The sequence below is a fragment of the Mauremys mutica genome, chromosome 20, assembly GCF_020497125.1.
Source record: "Mauremys mutica isolate MM-2020 ecotype Southern chromosome 20, ASM2049712v1, whole genome shotgun sequence".
Taxonomy (NCBI): Eukaryota; Metazoa; Chordata; order Testudines; family Geoemydidae; genus Mauremys; species Mauremys mutica.
Window position 1 is genome coordinate 21,135,916 of NC_059091.1, and position 7,502 is coordinate 21,143,417.

The 7,502-nt window shown below is 49.2% G+C and overlaps 1 pseudogene; it reads right to left on the bottom strand.

The window, feature by feature from the left end:
* Nucleotides 1-7,123, bottom strand: part of LOC123353825 — a 47,318-nt pseudogene extending 40,195 nt beyond the window's left edge.
* Nucleotides 7,124-7,502: the final 379 nt, after the last annotated feature.

The window sequence follows — 7,502 nt, forward strand, 5'->3', positions numbered from 1 at the left end:
AAAAAACCCCAACCCTTGGGAGACAGAAGTAAAAAATGGGTGATTATTGTAGAGAAAATTTGGCGGCAAAGTGTAACAAAAACACATTGGAATGTTGATGTGCATAAGCCACTCCCACTTAGTGTCTAAGCCACTCCCACTCTGTGTGGTACTCTGTCCCCCTCTAGTGGTGGTGAAGGCCCATACAGAGATTGAGATGCCTGCTACAGTCTTGGCTAAGAAAGCTGGTCTGTGTAGATCAGGAAGTAGAGGGTCACATATGAAGATTCTATTATAACCACCTTCCCCTGGTTGTTACAGCTTACTTCACGATATCAGGGATCTTGTAGCTCCTGGAGACGATGCCACCTTGGTCCATCGAGGACACCATGTTCTTCTCTACAATAATCCCATCTGGATTCTGAAACCGAGCACCAGAAAGAATCAGTCTGAAACCACCATGCAAGGTGCTGTACATTATTTATTAGGTGTATTACTGTAGTGCCTAGGAGCCCCAGTCACAGACCAGGCCAACTCACCAGCCAGCTACATCCAGGAAGCTCCCTCCAGCCCGGGTATTTCAGTCCCTTTTCCCAGGAACACATTCACGTTTCATCCACAGTTCAATGCCAGCCAGAACAGGTACCTGTCCCCTCCCACTGCCTCTACAGCAGCTACCCGCAGCCTGGTTTTTCACTTCGCTGGGATGCAGCGAGCCCAATTCTGGGTCCCTTCTCTGATCCAGGATCTCCTGACGCAGCCCAGAGTCCCCCCTCTCAAATGAGCTACTGCTGGCTTCTATTGGACAAAAGATGGTCACGCTATCACCTGCTGCAGGGCCTCAGGGGATCAGCTAGGAGACAGCTGGTTAGTCACAGGCAGGACTGGGTCTAACTCCTCTTAAAGGGCCAGCCACCCCCTATGACAAGCGGTTCACACAATCTCCTGGCCTCTAGGCTTGCTGGTCCATGAAAGGAAGTGAAGCAGAGAGATCTGCAGAGGAGGAAAACTGGGTAAATGGAAAGCATCTTACCATGAGCTCCACAGAAACCACCTTCAAGTTGGGGTCCAACATGTGACCCACAGTGAAAAGCCGGTACCTCACTACAGAAAGAGAAAGATGGGGCAGTCAGTTGCCTAGTCCAGAGTTTTGCAACACAACCCTCACCCCACTACATTTACCATTGCTCAGTGCTAATGCTGAGGTGTAACTGGGTTTATTTTGAGAGGTTGGCAGAGAACACTTGACCATGACTGGGAAGGGGGCGCGGGGAATGGAGGAGCCAGAGTCCCTCGGTTCCAAATTGTTAGAACATTTTCAGCACCAGCAGCTGCTGGCTGGGCGCCCAGCTGTGAAGGCGGCACCACCACCAGAAGCAGCACAGAAGTAAGGGTGGCCTGGTATAATCTTGCCCCACTTACTTCTGTGCTGCTGCTGGCGGCAGCGCTGCCTTCAGAGGTGGGCAGCCAGAGAGCGATGGCTGCAATACTCCCCCTCCAGCTGCATCCTCTATTTGGGAACTTGAAATATGGTAACCCTATCTGAAGACATCAGGAGATGGAGAATCATAGAATCATAGAATCTCAGGGTTGGAAGGGACCTCAGGAGGTCATCTAGTCCAACCCCCTGCTCAAAGCAGGACCAAACCCAACTAAATCATCCCAGCCAGGGCTTTGTCAAGCCTGACCTTAAAAACCTCTAAGGAAGGAGATTCCACTACCTCCCTAGGTAACCCATTCCAGTGCTTCAGCACCCTACTAGTGAAAAAGTTTTCCTAATGTCCAACCTAAACCTCCCCCTCTGCAGCTTGAGACCATTACTCCTTGTTCTGTCATCTTCTACCACTGAGAACAGTCTAGATCCATCCTCTTTGGAACCCCCTTTCAGGTAGTTGAAAGCAGCTATCAAATCTACCACTTCCGATGATTAATCACCCGCACTGTTAAAAACATGTGTGCCTTCTTCTGAAAAAAGAATCTTAAAATGCTTTGATTGGGTGCTATAATTCTAAGGACAAATTTCTGTCTTTGTTTACATGTTATATGCTGTTACGGGAGTCCTCTCTAAATGAGAGATGTCTGTATATATGAATATAGTTAGTTCACAGATCAGATGACACCCCAGAATATGTAGCGTAGTTCCTCTGGCTTCTTGTTGTGCATTATAAGTGGCTTTTTGTGCTACATTCTTCACCCACCCAACCCCACTGAATTCAGTCCCACCGAAAATCAGGCCCTTGCGGAGGGACTGGTGGCGGGGTGGGGGTGTTTAAGAAGCCAATAAACAGAGGTGCTCATAATTCGCAGCCACTTCATAAAATGTTGACCCATATGTGTAGATGTTGACATAAAGGTAGAAGAAAAGCCCCAGCCAGGAACTGACCTGTAGACCCAGGCGTGTAGATGGTCTTATCTGTCTGAATGAAAATGTAGCCACTGTGGAATGAAAGCAGAACCACCTTCTCTAAGGTGAACAGGCTGCTCTTGGCTTCGATGTAGACATATTCCTTCTTCTGGGCATCTTTTGGCAGTAGCTGAGCAGGAACCTGGAGCATCGTTATATCATGGGAGAAGATCTTTCATTACAACCCTAACTCTCAGCTACTGAAATTTATAAGCCATTGGTGGAACTGGGAAGTCACTGCTGTACTCACCGACTTATACCAGCGCCCTTACAGATAACCCATCTCTCTGCACTTGGGTTGCCTATGGCTTGGTCTACCTTGAGCAGTCTCCACCATGAGCCAATCTGTCCTTCTCCTCACCTAAGTCACTTAGGTGCTTTGGAAAATGTCCCTCCCCGGTTTTAAGGGGGAAAGGCTTGGTATACCATGACCTGTCCCTCAAACCATCTAGTTCTCTTCTGATTTACCATCTTAGTTCTCTTCTGATTTACCATCTTATAAGACAGAGGTCAGGGTCCATCCCTGCCTCCCCCAGATAAGCATAGCCTCCCACAGCCCCACCTTAATTTTGGCAGAGTTCATCATGCCGTTTCCAGGGTTCAGGCTGACTGTGGTTGAAACCAAGGCACTCTTCTTCTGTGGGAAGTCGTACACGGTGATCCTCGCCTCGATCAGGCTATGGTGGCCATGAGCTTCCACAATCACCATCTCTTCGCTCTCCACACGCAGGACACTTGGGGTGATCAATGTGCATCTGGTAAGGGAAGATATGAGATGGTAGAGCAGACTCAGCCAAACTCCATCTGTCTGCACCTGGGTTGCCTTTGGCTTGGGCTACCTTGAGCAGTGATCTTTGCTGCTATCAGAACGTAAGCAGCTGGGGCCTGGTGGTCAGACGTTGGATGGGAGACCTCCAAGGAGCCACCAGGTTTCTATAGGAAGTGAGTGGTTCTCAACCTATTTATCATTGTGGGCCACAAAAAGTGTTATCTGGGCCACAGGCTGAGAACCACAGTGCCCCCCACAAACCCCTATGCTCAGTGCCCTCTGCCCAGAGACCTCGCCACAGAGTGGGGCCAGAAGTAGAGAGCTGAGCATGGGGCAGGGATACCGACCCCAGACCCTGCGGCACAGGGACCACTGACCCCCGCTGTGCGGGGCTGGGGGGGGCAGCCAAGACCCTGAACCCAGATCCTGCCAGGTGCGTAAACTGAGGCACGGAATGCCCATGTGACTCAACTACAACAAGACAGTGATAAAATTAAGAGTGGTAGTCTTGACTCCTGGTCTTTGTGCTCTAAATTTGGAAAAATATTTGCTCGCTGTTCTGAGAATCAGGCTAGGAGCTAGCACTCCTGGGTTCTCTGTTCTAAATGCTGGACAATATTCCCTCGCTGTTCTGAGAAGAGAACCCAGGAGTCCAGACCCTAGTTCCCTGTTTCAACCAATAGACTTCCCATGTACATGGACATAGCTTCCCACACTCAGGAGCAGAACCCAGGGGACCTTTGTTTCCTGCCTTGACTATTCAAATAAATCAGACAATTTGCACCTATTGCATTTTTACAATTTTTCTTTTGGCCTATATGTTTTGCTTTTCTTTCTCATTCTTTGTGTCTGTATTTTTATGTCTAGCCTGTTTGTCAGAGCTGTTTTAGTTACGTTCACAGGCAAGAAAGAGGCTGCAATGTATCTTCTTTCTTTTTTTGCAACGGGAGAAGCCAGCGTCACATTGCAGCAATTTGCAAGTTCAGATTATTTATTAGGTATATTACAGTGGCACATAGGAGCTGCCTCCCTTCATTGTGCTAGGCGCTGTACAAACAAAAAACAAAAAGTCTCTGCCCCAAAGAGCTTACAGTCTGATTTTATTGTGTGTATCACAGGAGCACTTAGAGGCCGTGATAAAAAATGGGGGGTACCTGTAGGTGCTGTACACCCGTATAACAAAGAGACAGTCCCTGCCTGGAGAGCAACATAACCCTGGGGGAGGGACAGGTGAGAGTTGGAAAGTTAAACACATGAGTGTTTGTAGGTTCAGGGCCTGAGTATTAGGGCTGTTTACCTCGGCTTCAGCTTTGGCTTTGAATTTCTTGTCAATTTCAGGGGTAAATTAGGGGCAGCTGGTGCTGTATCCCCCAGACACAAAACTCTGGTCACCTTCTTTCTCCCTTGCAAACATTCAGTGCTTAGAACTGTCCCACTGCAACAGCCCTGTTGCGGGGCAGCCTCCTCCCACGCACCCCCTCATGGTCACAAGGCAGTCCTGCAGGCAGCCCCCTGCCTCAGTTTCCCCCTTTCGAGGGACTTCTGCAATAACTCACAAGCCCTTTCACAGCCCATCTCAGGGTTGGGTTTATTAAATTAACAAATATTTCAAAATAAAGTTTGCTAGTCCTTCCTCAAGTGCATCCATGCTCACCTCTTTATCAGGTCACCCCCAGACTTTTCCTGCCTGTTGTCCCACTCCCCAAGTCCCAGCAGGCTCCACTGGAGTCTACTCACACCCTGCAGTTTCTGTGCTAGTCTCTGTAGCCAATGATGTTAGTTTAGTATCCATTTATTGTGTGATGTTATGATTAATCAGTATGTTATAGTACATATATTCATTGTATGTTCACCACAGTTGATTTGTAGGACTATAAACAGGGCCGGCTTCAGACCCCAGCGCGCCAAGCACGCGCTTGGGGCAGCGTCCCGCGGGAGGGTGGCAGGCAGCTCCGGTGGACCTCCCGCAGACGTGCCTGCGGAGGGTCCATTGGTCCCGCGGCTTCGGTGGAGCATCCGCAGGCGTGCCTGCGGGAGGTCCACCGGAGCCGCGGGACCAGTGGACCCTCCGCAGGCACGTCTGCAGGAGGTCCACCGGAGCTGCGGGACCGGCGACCGCCAAAGCGCCCCCTGCGGTGTGCCGCCCTGCTTGGGGCGGCACAATTTCTAGAGCCGCCCCTGACTATAAAGAATGAGATTGATCAGTATTTAGAGGAACTATGTAGTAGACATGAGTAAGACAAGCTGAAACGCAAGAACCTGTAGACTGAGGACTGCAAGACTTTAGCTTAGCTATTTTAGGCCTTGGAGACATGACCGAGAAATAACCCAAAAACTTATGGGAAAGAGGTACCAACTGGTAATATTGTGAAAGTATAAGGTCTTAAATTTAAATAATAAATGCTGTAACAACAGATATCGTCTCTAACACGTGCCTTAACCACAAGATAAAGGTGGTACGCCAACGTTAATGAGAACCTACACAGCCTATAGAATTCGGGGTCCCTTGTGTTTCCAGGAGACACAGACCAATAAGAAAGAGCGGGTTGGGGGTGCCCAGAGCAGGACAATTAAGCTTCCTATGGGAAACTCCCGCAGGAACCACTCCCTTATTGATCCATCCATGAGTCGGCCAACAGACTCCAACACTATCCAGGAGGATGTGAGTATGTCGGTAGGTATAACTGGTACATGGTACTTATCTCTAGGAATTGTATATGCTGTGACATTTATAACTTTGTTGAAACTTTAATAAAACTACTAAAAGATCGACGCTCTCATAATTGTCGGTGTTATTTACCTATGGTTTCATGTGTTCCTATGAACTCTAGATCCAGAACAAACAGAGATAACTCTGTTGAACTTGAGACTGTAGCCGACAGAGCTGATCCCACTGAAGTAGGATTAACATTAAATAGAATAAAAGGCTCCATCTCCCTAGAAATGCCCCTCTCTCCACATTCCTGGTGCTCTAAGCTCTTGATAGGGAAATCAGCTGACCCCTGCTCAGCTGAGCCACCTTAGTAATTAGGGTTGACTGGCCCCAGGCCTCTAGCCCTTCACAGGCCAGCCACCCACAAGCCCGATCCCACATGCAGAGTCAAAACTGAGCGCATGTGGCCAGTGTTGCCAACTCTCATGATTTGACTGCAAATCTCGCAAGATTTGGTGTTTGCCTTGAAGCTCCAGCTTCCCCGAGTCCTGTGAATGTGTGAGGATCTCGGCTTTCATTGACATCAAATGGAAGTTTCTAGCACTGCTGATCGGGGATGAAAGCTTGAAAACGCGGCCTGAGCAGGACCCTAAGAGGCTCAGAAACCCAAAGATAAATAAAAAGAACCCACAGTTTGTTGTGTTTATAAAAATCTTGTGAGTGTCCAACCAATCCCGTGATTTTGGGGGCCTGACTCGTCTTCTGAAGGCTTTTCGTGACTACTCATTTGGGGCCCTTGAGTTTTCAGCACCTTTATAAGGGGTCTTGGGTTTTAGAGCACCCGCCCCTCTGAAAATCAGGCCTCAAAAGCGTGTCAAGTTGGGTGCCTAAAAACTGCAGCCCCCCAACTCCCTATTGTGAATCTTGGCCAGGGTCTCTTCAGGGAAAATCCCCACTCCCACACATACACTATGATCTCCACTGATCATTGCTTCAGAATCCCGGGGTTACTTACAGCGGCTGGCCGTGAGACAGGGCTGATAAGCTGAATGCAAACACAGCCAGCAGGTAGACAGCAGATCCTCCCATGGCACCAGAAGACGCCACTTCTCCCAGAAACATCTGCTTTTTGTTCGGCTGCCTCTTCTCTTGTGAGCTAACCCCCGGGCAGTGGTTAATACATAATTGCAGAAGCTCCCAGACCCCCAGCACTAACTTGATCTCAGTACAGGGGAGGCGAGGTGGGTTAGCGTCCCTGCCCCTCAGTCAGGAAGCAGAAGAGGCTACTTTAAGAGGATGATCTTAGTGAATTTCATGCTGGGGAAAGGTACTAGACCAATGGATTGATGGTCTCTATTTATAGCCAGAGGTACAGGACATCCCTTGGCAATGTGCCTCCATCCCGAATCTAGGCGATAGGGCCCTCTATTGGTGGGATGGTCAATTTCAGCTCTCTGGTCCATGCCACTGCCTACTCATGCCTGTGGTTTTGTAACGCAGGCACGTTTTATCTAGGTGTTGCACAGAGAACTCCCCCCTGCTCAGCATTTCAAGTGGCTAAAGCGGGACACAACACTCAGGTTTTTGGCTCACTCTCCCTCTTTGGACGGAGGCGGACGGGCCAAATGTGAGCGGTGTTGCAGCCTAGCACCCAGGCTCATAATGCGTGTGGCTCGCCTGCCCCTCCATAGGTGGCA